At 50.4% G+C, this 15,935-nt stretch overlaps 2 long non-coding RNA genes across 2 annotated transcripts in view; both read right to left on the reverse strand.

Moving 5' to 3' along the window:
* Window positions 1–15,935, reverse strand: part of LOC108401547 (uncharacterized) — a 214,324-nt gene that overhangs the window by 138,596 nt on the left and 59,793 nt on the right. The gene's annotated exons all lie outside the window — the stretch shown is intronic.
* LOC140850036 (uncharacterized) lies at window positions 2,916–13,983 on the reverse strand. The gene is made up of 3 exons (XR_012132780.1): window positions 11,439–13,983; window positions 10,538–10,650; window positions 2,916–7,102 (listed from the first exon to the last, which is right to left on the reverse strand). It is a non-coding gene; the product is annotated as an uncharacterized lncRNA (long non-coding RNA).

The following is a 15,935-nucleotide window of genomic DNA, read 5'->3' on the forward strand; positions in this document are numbered from 1 at the left end:
AGATGTAAGAAGAAACTCGTGTGATTCGCTTTAATCGTATCCCAATATTTATCCCAATATAGCCAACATGGTATTATTTTAACATGTGATCAGTATTTAAAAATTTTAATGGGATGTCTTTCATTCTTTTCTTCATCAAGCCTTTGAAATCCAATGTCCTTTTTATGCTTAGAGCACATTTCCATCCATGAACCCCCCAAGTGCTCGAAGGCTACTGACCGTCACTGAACACCTCTGGACCTCGGGGTCAGCAAATCCCTCTGAAGGGGTCAGAGAAACATCCTGGTCCTCACAGGCCACATGGTGCTCTGCTGTGTGCTTGCAGGCACAGACCATAAGCTCACTGAGGCAGGAACCCTGCACAGCATGTGGACCCCGTACCCTCCGGTACCTGGAGCATAGCGGGCCCTCGGTACACGGCTTGGAACTGAACTGGCCTGAGGCAGGCCAGGCAGGATTTGTTACTCAGCAGTCTGATGACAAAAATGAAATCAGAGAGTCAAAGCGACTTATCCGAAGTCACTCAGCTAAATGCAGACCTGGAGCTCGTGATGCCCACAGCTCTTTCCCCAAGGTCACGCTTCTATGCCTAGTGACACGGTTTCCTAGCTGCCTTGCTGTCGCTCTGATGCCCGTCCCTCTGTCTATTTTGCTCTGATTTGAGCTCAGGCTCCCAGAAGCCCCGCAGCCTGGCAGGGTGGAGGGGTCGAGGGTCCTGCACATTTTAGGAGATGCTGTTAGAGCTCCCAGCAGGCAACATGTTTGATGAAGGGCCTGTGTCCCATGCCTACCTGTCCCTCCATTCCTGTCTCTCAGGAAATGAATGTTCTTCTAAGGTTAGAGAAAGTGCATTTTTTTCTCCTTTACAGGCTCTTTCACAAAGAGAGTGATGAGCTGGTTATAACTACACCCCACACAGGGGAGCAGAGGGGAGACGTTAAGCAACACTCAGGCCTCGGGTATACGGCGGCCACAGTGGACACTGTAAGTGCTGCACCTGATCCCAACGATTGCCACCAAAATGCAGAGACAGAGGGCAAGTCCTCCAGGCAACTGCCACGCCCGCGAGCAAAACCGAAGCCCCATCCCTCCTGGAGGCAGCTCGCCCTCCTCCACATGTTCAGGCTTTCTTTGGAAATGTGTTCTGTCCACACAGTTTTCAGCAGTTTTCCCAAGATACAGTGTAAGACAGGCAAGTGGAGACGGAGGTACCGGCAAGTTCTCTGTTGGGTGGCCAGCTCCCAGTCCCTCTGGTCCGGCCCGTGGAATTGCTGAGTGTGGGGAACAGAAGGGTCGGTGGCTGGACCAGGAGCAGCAAGGAGCAGACCCCAAGAGGCGGCCTGGGGAGGCGAAGGGATGGTCTTGCCTGCAGGGGGTTTGTGAGGAGAAGGAGCTGGGCCACCCTGCATTTCGGAAAGAAGCAGAGAGACAGGGAGAGGGTGACAGCGGCTGAACAGAGGCAGTGGGGGTGGGGAGGGTGGGCAGGTCCAAGAGATTCCTCAGAGTAACTGACAGGCCCCAGTAAGTGATGGGGTAGAAAAGTCAGAGACGATGCCCAGGCTTTGAGGTTGGAGAGGCCAAACCCTGGGAGGGGGTAAAGGAGGTTTGGAGGAAAAAGACAGTGTGTCGGAGTGCTGGGTCCATTAACTATGAGGATGATTCAGATTAAAGGGGAGACACGGCTCAGAAAAGAGAGAAATGTGATTTGCCTGCATCTTAGGGGCAACTGACCCCCTGGGGAGAAGTAGTGGTGTAGTATAGAAAAGATCAGGGATGCTCCTTGCAGGGGTCAGGGACCCACTCATTGGGGGTGCAGGAAGAACTACCAAGAAAACAAAGGGGAAGCAGAGGTGGAGGGGGCGGGTCTCAGAGACCAAGGGAGAGCTTGGAATGAGAGGTGCACAGCCATGCCCGCTGCTGGCATGGGGAGTGCAATTCACTCAGCAGAGATTTACTGAACACCTACTCTGTGCCTGGCACCAGAGTAGGATTCAGCAGTGAAGACAACAAAACTCCCAACCTAGTTGGAGAGAGACCGAACTTAAGCCAATAAATAAGTAAATTCATCAAGAACATGTCGTGGGATAACTAGTGGTCCCAAGAAAGGTATGTCCACGTCCTAGCCTCTGGCACCCAAAGGTGTTCTTACTTGGAAACCGAGTATTCACAGTGTAATTAAGGATCTGGGATTCAGATTGAGCCATGAATCTAATGACTGCTGTCCTTATAAGAAAAAGGAAAGGGATGTTTGAGACACATTCTGGGGAGACCATGTGGAGATGGGGGCACAGACTGAAGATTCACCGACAAGCCAGACAGCGAGAGAAACCCTCGAAACAGAGCCTCCTGCCTGCACGTCTCTGTCCTTATGAAGACCCCAGCCACCGGGTTTAAGGTCCACCCTGATCCAAAAACACCTCATCTTAACCTGATGACACGGGCGGTGGCCCTATTTCCCAGTAAGGCCACTTTCACAAGAACTGGGGCCTAACACCTCAGCATACAGGGGTGGGGGGCGCCTGCAGTGAGACCCACAGCAAACACCATATAATCACCTCAATAAATGCAGAAAAAACGTTTGGAGAATCCATCACCCGCTCATGATAAAAACTCTCAGCCAACTAGAAATAGAAGCAGTTTTCATCAGCCTGACAGAAAACAACTACAGAAAACCGCCCCTTAATTTCATCCTTAATGGTAAAAGACTGAGGGCTTTTTCCCTTGGATGGGAAATAATCAAGGACGGCCACTCGCGCTCCTTCTAGTCGCCATCACCCTGGAAGCTTATCTGGTGAAATGAGTGAAGATTGGAAAGAAAGAGTAAATGGCCTGTCTGTAGACAACATGATTGTCTATGTAGAAAATCGGAAAGAATCCACACAAAACAGTTTACAAGAGTCAATATAATTGGGTTTAGCAGAGTCACAGGCTACAAAGTAAACATACAAAAGGCAATTGTATTTGTATTTACTAGCAATCAGCCATTGGACATTGAAATTTGCAAAAATGCAGTTTATAATAGCTCCCTGAAACCATGAAGCACTTACAGATAAGTCTAACAAAGTATGTGCAGGATCAGTACACTGAAAACCAAACAACACTGATGAAACAAATCAAAACAAGATGTAAATAAACGGAGAGATACATGATTCACAGATTTGAAGACCTGGTGTTAAGATACCAGTTGTCCCTAGAGTGAGTCACAGACTCAACACAATTTCAATCAGTCTCTGCAGGAATTTTTGTGGAAATTAATACTCTGGTTGTAAAATGTTTTTGGAAATAAAAACGAATAGACAAAACCATTCTCAAGAAGAACAAAGTTTGAGATATCACTTGATTTCAAGACTTATGATGAAGCCTCAGTAATCAAGGCAGCGTGGTGCTGGAAACCAGAATAAACAGAGCAGCGGGCTGGAGGAGTTGTTCTAGCTCACGGGAGAGCCCGCTGTTACATTTGCAGGAATTTTACCGGGGGGCTGACACCAAGCGACTGCTTGAAATTGTCTGCTGTGAGAGCATTTACAAAACAAGCTTCAGCAGACACTACAAAGCAGGCCTCCCCCACCCTTCTCCTGAGAGCTAGTTCTTAAACATTTACGAGCGCACCTCTGCATCTCATCAGGCAAACAGAACACAGAATTCAAAAATACACGTACTTGGGCAATTTATTTTCAACAAGTTACAAAGGCAGTAAAATGGAGAAAATATAGTTTTCCCACAAAGAGTTCTGGAACAATTGGACATCCATATGCCAAAAAAAAAAAAATAAAGCTCTATCTATGGCTTACATCATATATAAACAACTCAAAATGGATCATAGATCTAGAAATAAAATCCAAAAACTGTAAAATTAAATGAAATAGAGTAGGTTAAATGAAAACACAGGAGGAAATCTTTGTGAACTTGGGCTAGGCAAATATTTCTTAGACATGGTACCTGATAAATGAGACTTCACCAAAATTAAGAACTTCTGCTCTTCATAAGACACTATTATAAGAATGAGAAGACAAGCCAGGAACTGGGAGAAAATATTTACAAATCAAGTATTTGATAAAGGATTTATCAAATCCAGAATATATAAAGCGTTCTCAAAACTCAAAAATAAGAAAGCAAACAATTCAAATTTTTATATGTGCAGAAGTGAATAGTCACCTTGCATGGCAATAAGAACATGAAAAGATGCTCAATGTCCTCAGCCACTAGGAAAATGCAAATCAAAGCCACAGTGAGATGTCCCCACCTATCTAGCAGAATGGTCGAAGTAATTTTTTATTTGATTATATCAAAAGCTGGTGACAGTGTGGAACAGCTGGAACTCCGATTCACTGCTGGTGGGAATGCAAAATCGTATAGCACTTTGCAAAGCAGTTCAGCAGTTTCTTAAAAAGTGGAACATAGTCCTACCCCACAACCTCATGACCCCATTCCCAGATATTCCCCCACATGTAATGGAAACTTACACTGACCAGAAAACCTGTATGTGAATTTTTAGAGCAACTACATGTTTCCCCAAAATTCGAAGGTACCAAATGTCCCCCAACTGGGGAATGGATAAATAACTGTGGAATATCTGAAAAATGGAATTGTACCCAGTCTTTAAAAACAAAACTAACACACAACACGAACGAACCCCGAATGCATGGTGCTAAGTGACAGCACAGACCAAAAGCCCATGCACCACGGGACTGTATTGATGTGACGTCCTGAGAGGGTGTCAGAAAGCAAACAGCAGTTACCAGGGGCTGGGGAGGTGAGGGGCTGCCCGGGAGTCACTTGCACTCATAGACCTGCTCCCTGACTGGACCACGGTCATGGTCAGACCATTGGATGTGTTTGTCAGCACATGCAGAGCTGTACACTGATACAGGTGAATTTTACTGCGTACACATTATTCCTTAACAGGAAAGTGTAGACAAGGCTCACTGTGGCTGCAGGCAGGGCTGGAAGCAGGGAGGCCATGGGGAGCACAGGTGAGAGGCACAGTGGGGGGACTGAAAATGGCCGCCAGTGACCCTGTGGGCAGCTCCGACGACGGGCAAAGGGCACAGGCTGTAACAGTGAGCAGTGGAGGCCAGTGCTTGCAGGCAAGCACTGGGTCCTGGCTCCTGGGTCCTCTTTCAAGAAACCTGCTTGGACCAGCCCCATGAGACTGGTCGCCTGCGGTGGCCACCCAGCCCTGTTTCCCAGGCCTTTCCCAGGTTTTTTTACACCAGAAGTCCTGCATCTAGGGTGACCTCAGTCCCGGGCACACCAGGACACTTGGTCTCCTAAGCCTGGACCAGCCCCAGCTGAAGTGCTGTGCTCAGTTCAAAGCCCAGCAGCCCTCCCGTCTCCCTGCAGTTCTGCCGTCCCTGTGGGCTGGTGTCTCTGCCTTCCGCCCATTCGGGCTCTGAGCTCCTTTCCGATCTGCCCGCACACGGAGGGAGTGCGGGAAGGCCTAAGAACAGGGCGGCACTCGGCCTCTTCTCATGCCACCTGCCCGTCAGCCACTTGCATGGAGGCTGATGGCTCCTGACATCAGGAAGAAATAGAGCGGTGTGGGCCCCCCATGCCAGGCAGTCGGAAGCATGAGCTGCGGGTGCATCTTTGCCACCCACCTCCCTAAGGGCAGTGCCTCTCTTGAAAGAGACTCTGGCTTTTGCTGGGCTCTCAGCCCCCTGGACGCCTCCCGCGTAGCGTGTCCCCTTGGCTGACACCAAACCCTCTCTTGGGGGTCTCCTCCTACCTTCCCGATACATGCTTCTCGACCTCTTGCCTACGAAGCACGTGCCTTCCTCGTCCATCCCCAAGCTCGGGGAGAAGTCTAGAGAAACAGTGGAGGGTCTGGACTCAACACTGAACCAGGATCTGGGTTCGAACCCCAGCCTGTGACTTCCTAGCAGCAGGACCTTTACAAAGGAGCACATGACCGCTTTGACCTTCGGGTGGTGCCTTTGTAAAATGGGAATAATAAGCCCCACCTCATTGGATTGCTGTGAAAACCAAATTAAATGAGATTATGTACAGAGGAGAAAGTCGGCACGATACTTTGAACAGAACAGTCAACAAGCACGTCAGCTCTTCATATTACGCTCCCAACAATAATGATCAACAGCAGGGAAGTGGTTAATCGTCAGGCTGCACCATGATTCATTCATAGAATACTGTGCAATGGAGCCATTAAAAATAACGTCCTGAAGAATATTTAATGGCACAGAAAAATGTTCACAATATAATTTTAAGAGAAAAAAAATGGGCTGTAAAATTCAGGTCCTAATTCTATTCTTCAAAAAAGTATGAGTGAGTGAGTGAGTGAGTGAGTGAGTGAGTGAGTGAGTGAGTGAGTGTGTGTGTGTGTGTGTGTGTGTGTGTGTTGTGTGTCTTTAGAAACAAAGGAAACGTATAGAAGATGTTGGCTGCTTTTTCCTTTTTTACTTCTTAGTATTTTTCTGTATTTTCAGGTTCTCTCTGATGATCATGTATTACTCTCATAACCATAGATGCTATTTTTTAAATTCCGTCACCAATTTTTTTCGTTCCACAGAGGTTTTTCTAGCACAGATCAATGTTCTGGACTCGGGGGATACTGTGGTGAGAAAGTCACCAGGCAGGTTTTTCTTATGACACCATCTAGCCTTGTATTTAGTTTTCCTTGATTGTTTTATGCCCTAGCTGTGTCTCCATAAATAAACCGTTAACTCCTCCAGAGAAGGCATCCTGTGGTCCTCTCTGCGGCAGCGTCCACCACCGTCCACGTGCACAGGGAGAGCCAGTAACCCCATCCACTTTGATACCTGGGGGTTGATTGAAAATAGCCAGTTTCCTAAAAATCAGTTATTATAGGAAGAAAGGAAGAAGTGCCTTCTCATTTGGGGCTGATACCTTCCCCTTCCTGCCTGGTCCTCGGTGTGATGCAGCCAAACATACAGGGCCAGCCCCTCGGATCGGCTTTCCTTGCAGCCGGCCCAGCTGTCCGCGAGCGGAGCTCCTGCCTCGCCGCCTCCACTGGGTGAACATCAGCCAGCTCGCAGGGCTCGGCAGCGGGTCGTCTTCCCTTAGATGAGAAGATCTTTACTGTTCTTACACGGATCCTTTGTGCAGTCTGATGAAACCTATGGACCTGTTTTAGAACGTTTTTCAAAGCATAAAACACATACAGAGGATTACAAACAATAAGGAAATATACTAAAATACAATTACCAAAGTATTAATTTTGAAATATATTTATGATATAGTAATAGATTTGCTTCTTTGCACTATGGTTAAAAAAACATTACGTTTGAGATATAGTCACATTAAAGTTAAATTTTAATTTTTAAAGACACATCCATATAGACACTGCTTTTGCTAAGCTTGAATGAGAACATAAAATAGTGCGACAATCTCTGACAAGATAACACCTGCCCTGCTAGAATCCAGTCGGTTTTTATGTATGTCACAGTCTGATGGTCAAAGGTCCAGTGTTGAAAATGGAATTAAAGCTTCCATGGCTCCCTCACTGTAATGGTGTCTCCCAGAGAGAACCAAAGCTCTCCAAGGTTTTTTTTAGTATAACTCTAGTTATAGGGGTTTTTTGCCCTAAGATCAGTGAATTTCTCTTTGTCTAGGTCAACACATCTGATACAGTTTGTATCAGAAACAAAAAGAACAGACTGCAGGGTTCACTTCTGTTACCATCAAAATAAAAATAACTTTGAAGGAGCCCTAAAGTGTTTCCAGCTGCTTGTAGATTACTGTTTTCAAATAAATTGACATAATTTTATAACTGGACTCCACTGAGGTACAGCACTTCCTCCAGCATTTGGAAGTTTGCAAAATTCCTCTGCAGCAGCTCAGCCAAGAAAGCTCGTGGTGTTTTCTGCATCCATCACGGTGATACTGGGGCCTTGAATTGAAGGAGCCACCCAGTCACATGGTTAAAAATATCTGCCAGGTAATTCAACGAACCCACGAAGTTCTTTTTTTCTGAGTGTTCCAAGAATGGATTTCCTTTTTCTTTTAGAAAAGTGAAGCTTTGCTCTTGAAAGCCAGTGAGCCCCTCCGTGGCAGAGAAGCCCCTCTTTCTCTGCTCCAATTTCTCAACAGAACCTTAAAACTACTGTGGTTCAGAGACCAGCTTTTGATCAAGTTGATGACTTTTACGGCTGTCAACAAAACTCTCTGGATTTGGGGAAAAGCCAGAAAATGTCTGTGTTAAATGCAGCGAGTGAATACAACATGAATTACCCCCTTTATCACGGGGCATCGCAGGCGCACCTATGCAAGGAGACACTTTCCTGTCCAGTCAGGTGTGTTGCACAAAGAAAATGACAAACAGAAACCACCCGGCACCACTCCGAGCGTCAGCAGTCCTGCAGTTTCCAAGGCACCCAGAGAACAAGAATTCGCTGTTGACATTAGCCAGGTCACCAGGTACAAAAGCAGGAGGCAGCTCTATTGACAGGCGTCTGTAGTTTCCAGCACCTACTGAGGACAGGGCTGCCAGACTCCCCCGTAACCAGCCCAAGCCCGCCAACGGCCCTGCACAGAGGCACCGCGTAGACCGGAGAGCCCCTCCACCTCCACATCAGCTCCACTTTCCCAGGGTGTGCGGCCCTGGGTGAATTTCCTGCAGCAGGCCCGGCTTCTTCTGTTTGTCCCCAGGGAACGTCAGGAACGCCTCCAGGAAAGGTGCTCACAAAGGCACAGGTCCACATGTTCCAATACCCCAGCTTTTTCAAATTGAGCTTTTTTCCTCCATACACAGAAACCTTCATTTTCTCTGGGCGCATTTAGAAATTCTAGACTGACAGACGCAAGGAGCTCTTTCAGCCTTCCTGACTTCAAAACGCCACAAGAACTCTTCCAAAAAGGAAAGAAAAATCGTTGTGGCTTTTGCGTCCCATCACTTCATTAATGTAAATGAAACCAGGTACAAGTTTCCTTCAGGCCTTCCTTTTCTTTGCCAGCTTTAGATCAATTGGGTCTATAAAATATTAATAAATAAAGCTAAACTAGAGTATTTTTGGTCCATTGACATTCTTCAAAATGTAATGTTTGTGGTTCCTAAGTAATTTGTTTGATAAACCTACATAGAAGGGAAAAAGTTGTATGTTAATTAAGTAAAGAATTAAATATTCATTAGATTTTATGACAAGTCAAACAAGGCAGGTTTTATGATCAGCTGAAGAGTTTGCCTAATAACATCTTTTAAGCTTTGCACAGACGGGAAATTACAGAAGCTGCTCAGGAGTCCTGTTCACCCTGGAATTCAGCCCTAACTTCATGTGACTCTCCGTGACTTTCTAGAAATAATGGTTCTCATTTCTCAAATTGTCACTGTTTCCCAGAAAGACATTTTTTTTCTAATGCGTGACATTTTCACAGAATAATTGTACAAGAACAGTGTGTGAGTAACATACTGCACATGTAAGGCTTCACTTCAGAGCACATTGTACAAACATGAGTAAAATAAGAAAAACAAATCAAGAGAAGGACCCCTGCTGCTCACAGAGCTCAGTACGCTGTGCGTGACCGTGTCACCCGCAACCCGTCAGCCGTTGCAAGAAGCCCCTCTGAACCTCACCGGCGGGCAGTCAGCCTGGCAGTCGGGGCTGTGGGGCTCACCTGTGTCACCAAAGGCCGCTTGGCCAACAGGGTGAAACACTTGCATCAGAGCAATTTAGACTCACAAAATTGTAAGCAAGCTATGAGAACGAGCCAACTCCTTCTGCATATTCACCGATTACGGCGAGAGCATGTTGAAGCGTCTGGGCCACCCCCGTGAGAACACGAGGGCACTGCCCGGCGGCCGGCCTGCCTGCCCGTGTGCAGAGTGGCCACGCAGCGGCCAGCTCGCTCCAGGATGCTGATCCCTCGCTTCCAGCAGCTGGCCCACAAATAGCTTCTGTGAGTCCAAGACAGTGGTGGGCGTAAGTGACCCTTAAGGTCTCCACAGCTGCAGTGTGACGGAAAATACTCGTGATTTCTATTGACAACAGAAATCACAGGCCACCTGGATACACCGGTTTGTCGCCACCCTCGTGATGGAAGGAGATGCCGCATTGCAGAGGGCAATGAAAATGAAGCTGTGATCTTCCCCAGGCTCCCCTGGGCTCCTAGTCCACAGACCCCGTGGGCCCGTGGCTGCCATTAAGAGCTTCTCTTTCATAAGGTTCATAGTCATCCAAAAGGGATCCAAATTTCAGATAAGTGAGGAAAAAAAGAGCAAGTTTTATAATGCTAAACTTACTAAAATTAAAAGATTTTTTTCTTCTTTGCTTTTGAAATACCCTTTTGATGACATGAGAGAGGCAGTAGATGATAATTCTTTAAATGTCTTTACAGGTCAAAATGAAAAGCTGGCAGTCCCACACCTGCTGCCTCCCCAACTCCTTTTATCGTATTTATCGGCCTAAGAAATCCAAAGCCCTGCGCTCGTTAGTCCAGAGCCCCGACACCCCATCTCCCCAGAACTCCAGGGTGGCAACCCGTCCACTCCTCAGGAAGGCAGCCCCGTTCCCGGGCCGGAGCGAGCCCCGTGGTGAGCCCACTGTCCCTGCAGAGGCCGACTTACGGGGCAGAGACCCGCCTCCGTCTGGCCGGTTGAACCGGGAAAGGCTGTGGTCGCGCCCGCGAGTCTGGTGTCTTGAAGGGCGGAGGTCATCCCGCCACCACAGGGCCGCCAGCCTGGGATTAAGTCAGGGCGCAGAGAAGAGAGAAGCAGGGTCCTGGACACCAGACCGTGGGCTTCTGCAGCGAGGAGGTGCCTCACACCATTTGTTTACAGCCCTTGGATTGGGGGATTTCTCTAACTTGCAGGTAAAGTCATGCTAAATGGCCCAGCTGGACACTTGGGGATGTTCTGGGAAGGGGTCACCTCTTGGAAACAAACTGTGGGGTCTGGGTACTAAATGAGCCTGTCCCTGTTCACGCAGATTCTCTCACCAGCAAGACCCCCGTATCTTGCTGATTTTACCTCCTAAATATCCCCCGATTCCTCCTATCCCTTCCATATCCACCGCCTCCTGTGGCCAAGCTCCTGCTTGCCCTCGTCCGGCCCACAAGACTGGTGGGCTCAGCCCACCTTCTGATCTCCTGCTCCCCAGGCCTCGTCCAAACAGTAGCTAGAGTGACTTGTCTTAATGCAAATCTGCTCACATCACTTCCTGTTTAAAGCCTTGCCGTGGTTTCCCATGGCACTTGGAATGACCTAGGTCACCTACAGAGCCCTGCAGGGCCTGGCCTCCCTGCCCCGCGACCCTACTCTCTGGCCCATCGCACACCCACTTACTGGGTTTTCCCCCAACGCTGTGCGGCTTCCTCCCATCCTCCCACCAACACGATGTATTTCCTGCTGGTGACAGCCTCACCCTGCAGTGCCCAGAGGTCATTCTGTGAGAACGCAGTTCGGAGACAGCCACACACACATACACACACACACACATCTGAACAAAAACACATCCCCTGATGCCTACCTGGTGCTGCAGCTGCTCAACAGTGTCTTGGCAACAACTGGAGAGAAGAGAGACACACAGAGACAGAGAGACAAGAGCCATAAGAGGCCCGTGTCCCCCGGGGGCAATACCACCAGTCACTTCTAAAGGCCGTACCTCCCCCAGGGAACAAGGTTTAAGGAAATAAGCAAGCGGACTTAATGACAAATTCTACATCTATTGATTGAAAGTGTGGTATTTCCCTACTAGTTGAGAACACATCATTTCTGTAGTGGGCAATCGATCTATGACTTACGTAAATCAGACGGAGTCTCCGAGATGGGCCAGAGTACAGGTGCCGCACCCTGTTTCGCTTTAAGGTCCATTGTCCCTGCCGTCCCCGTGAGGAGACATGGCCGGGCCTGCAGACGGAGGGTCCTGGCTCCTCCGTGGACAGCAGCGATCTCCACAATAGGCAGCTGCTCCCGGAATGCCCCACACCTGCCTCCTTCCTCTGCGTACTCCCTCTGCCGGGGCCCCTCCTCCAGCCCCATGACCCACCTTGTCCACCACCGTCTGCCTGGAAGGCAGCCTTCCAACACCATCTCCTGCCTGTCCCCAGGCAGCTTCGAGAGCCTCCTCCAGGGCCCCGGCGGCCCCTCGTGCCCACCCTGCTGTGACAGCAATCACGCTGCTGTGACCTCTACTGCTAAGACCCCTTTTCCCCACACTTCCGTGCCGTGGTGGGTCACTGCAGCCTCTCCCCGGTGGTAGCGGTTCTCCTCCTCACACTGCTCGATTCTAAAACACACTTTTCACATTTGAATGCTTCTAAAATCAGGATGTTTTGCAAACAATGTGTACATTTGGTGTGGTACTGTTTCTAGTTTTTTTCTTCTGAAAAGCTCTGATTATTTGAGAGTGCATCTTAAAATCAAAGAAATAATGTTACTTATTAGTAATATGTCTGTCCTCTGCTCTCCACTGTGAACTATAGGAGCAGGACTTATATCTGGTCCTCTCCGTGTCTCCAGACCTCTGCATTATGCTACTGCTCAATGCCTGTTGGAGGGAGGGCGGCATGAGGGAGAAAGGCAGGGAGGCAGGGAAATAAACCTCTTACACTCTACATCTTACCAAGCAGCTTCGCATCCCCCCTTATCTAGTCTGATTTCCCAAATCAAAGGGCACCGGGGCTCCCCCCCGGGTCTTCCTTAGCGCCTCCCTCCTACGACCTCTGCAACCCAAAGGGAGCCCGCCACCGAGGGCACATCGAAGGGGAAGCCCAGTGGCGAGCAAAGCCAGAGTCCAGCCTCCTTCAGTTCAGCTCCACCAGCCAGGAGACCCTTCGTGAAACCGCATCTCAGCTCCCCAAGTGCGCCGAGCTCAGGACTTGCTCTTATCTACCCCGTCTGTTTCCCAAGACTCCACTCAGCTGCTCTTCTCATTCTCCACAATGCAGGCCACACCCGTGACGCCTGCCCTGGCCAGCAGCTCCCCATGCCAGCCTCCGTGGCCCACCTGCCCTCAGAGACTTCAGCGCCATCTGCACAGCACGTGTCATCTGAGCCGGACCAAGCAGCAGTCTTCATCCCGCGGATGCTGTGCGTGGCCTCCCCAGAGCAGGCGGCTAAGCACGTCCACAATCAGGGCTCAAACTCGTGATTGAACCACATTAGCTCTCCCAGACTCCTCGCCCTCTTCCGTTTCCTCGTCTGCCCTTCCTTCTACTTCCAGGCCCAGCTAACCCTCCTCCCAGAGGCCCCCGGTTGGGTGAGCATCACACGCCTGCCTCTGGTTTCCGCCACCCTCTAAGCGGTCCCCGAAGCACAGGCCCCCTCAGGCAGCCTGAACTGGCCTCTCTCCATGGCTGTGCACCGCCTTGGCGGTTCCTCTCCGTTCTGGCCAACGGCCACGGTCGTGGCCCCTCTGCAGCACCCTAAGCCTCAGGACGGCATCAGAGGCGGGAGGCGGCAGCTGTAGGGCGCTGCTGGCCTTCGGGGACGTCGCAGCTGGCCGACTCCGTTAGGTTCTGTGGACATGAGCTGCCGACATTAAGTCAGCGTGTTGGTCCTTTACGTTGTTAGAAAAACAAATTCAACTGAGTAAACGTGAAGCTCTAACCGGCAGCATCCTGTCTGGCAGGTGGAAAGAGCCGTGTAAAATGGAAAGCTTTCATAGGCAGGAAGGGGCGAGGCAAAGAAGGCGTGGTGTCCGGCAAGGTCACCTTCCTGAGGGGCCGGCGGGTCCATCAGGCAGACCCCTCACCAGTGCCGACCAGGCAACTCCAGACTCACCGTGAAGCTCACTTCCTGGGGGGGCTGCAGCCCCCACGAGGGGTCAGGCCGCCCAGTGACATGGGCTCAGCACAAGTGACTCCCTCTGGTGGCTGTTCCGAGGCCCCACTCCGTCCATTCAGTTCCTCTGCAGGGTAGAAAGGGGGCACACAGGCTTTCTGGGCCCCAGGGAAGGAGCCAACGCCAGGTCTGCCCTGGCTCCGGGGGCACCGCCAGGCTGGCCAGCTGAACCGCCCTTCAGGCCTTGTTATTTGTAAGCCTCGGACCTGCCGATAATAACCATCTTTTCCCGCCCTACCTTCACCCTTGGGCTCCTCCCACCGCGCTCCCTGGCTCAGGAAAGACCACCAGCACCGCCCCACCTGCCCAGGGTAGCCAAGCCGGTTGCTGGGAGGCACCCCTCATGCTCGTCGCCTTCAGCCCCCACATGGGATCGATCCCTTATTCCTACCGGTTGATGCTGCCCCCTAAACAGCCGCTCAGCCACCGCACCCCTTACACTTCCGTACATTCCTCCCCTTCATCCATCTAAGTTCTGCTCTCAGCGTAACTGTCGCTCCTTCCAGAAAGGCTGCCCACCGTAAGGCAGACCCGAGCCACTAACATGCTACTTAGCACACGCCCCAGGGGGGCCCGGGGAGCCCATGCTGCTCTGGGACAGAGGTCACAGGCAGGCGGTGCTGCCCCCACCGCAGGTGCTCACCGAGCACTTCTTCAGTCACTGAATTACGTGGCAGCTGCCATGACCTCGGTTGGGCATGTTTTACAGCACCGGCACGTGATTGGGCTCAAGGCCCAGATGGCATCCCGGGGAAGGGAAAGAACGCCAGCTCTGGCCTCTAACCAGCAGTGGGGCCTGAGTGATGTCACTCAAACTCTGTGAGCCTCAGCCTCCGCATCTGAAAAGTGGGAATACGTTTTATGAAATGGGGTTGTCACAATGCTCAAAGGCAACGACGCACCAGGCTGTGCTCCCAGACTGAGGACACCGCCCAGGACCCATGCAACGTGGGTCCCAGCCCTCGCCGAGTGGCCCTGTCCTGGCTCTACAGTTTGTGCCAAAGGCCCGGGTGGGCTCAGCCCTGGCCCTGGCACTCATCCGGGGGGACCAGCCCCTTCCCTCAGTCCCCTGCTGTCCTCTCCCTCCCACTCCTGGGCCACTTCCAGGAGCTGTGCAACTGCCGCTCTCCTGGTGGAGGTTTAAGGATCCTGAAGGACCCAGAAATACACCAAATTAAAACACAAAATGGATAGCATTGTGCATTCCACTGAAACAGCAATTAGGAGCGGCACTCACCACGGACTCAGGAGGGCAAGAGAGATGAGGAGAAAGGGAATAAAGTGACCCCATAAAGACACTTAATTTCATTACTGCCAGACGCGGTTCCCCATTATTGCTCTTGGTGTTTAATGGCTTTATGATTCCATCTATTGATGCTTAGCTAGTTCATTAACTGTGCTGCTAAAAATACAATTATCTCCAACAAAACCCTCATCACTAATAAAAGGAGGGAAAAGAACAGCTCTGTCATTAGCAGAAAGCAGTGGGGTGGACATATCTTCTGCGTCCCAAAGTTGGCCCTAAAGTCTTCATGGAGACTAGGACTATAACGCCACAAGTTTCATGCAACCGATTAGAAAATTCAGTCAAGCAACTGCTCTGTTATTCAGCAGTGACTCCAACCGACTAGGAGGACTGATTCTGTGCACCCAGCTGACACTGACTTTGGCTGAGCTGTGACCGAGTCACAGCGTGAACCTGGTCAACACTGGTGACGGATGCGGGCTGTGAGGACCCACCTAAGCATGCACCCATCCAGCAGGCATTTACTGCACCCCTACTGGGTGCCACACACTGGTTAGATGTACGGGTACATCCCAGGCAGGTCTTCTTTTAAAGGAGGCCGACAGTCCACAGACAATAGGTGGCAGTTACTGAATCCCTGTCGCTGAGCTGGGGCTCACAGTGGACCTCCACCCCTGATTTGGAGCAGGGAGGGGAAGGTAGGGGCCGAGCAGGGTAGAAGGTGACACGGGCCTTCCGTGCCATCACAAAGGCCATGAGATCCTGTGGGGTCTGTCCCTGAGCCCCTTTTTACCTCCCGAGCCCACAAGCGGAGGGGAAACCGGAGCAACAACCCAGGCCTGCAGCCGGAAGGGAGCCAGGGCCTGATAGAGTCCGTGTGGGACTTTCAGGTACCTCTTCTGAAGGGTCTCTGCTTTTCTCTTCTGGAGACCCACT

Source organism: Manis javanica, chromosome 6 (assembly GCF_040802235.1).
Source record: "Manis javanica isolate MJ-LG chromosome 6, MJ_LKY, whole genome shotgun sequence".
Classification (NCBI taxonomy): domain Eukaryota; kingdom Metazoa; phylum Chordata; class Mammalia; order Pholidota; family Manidae; genus Manis; species Manis javanica.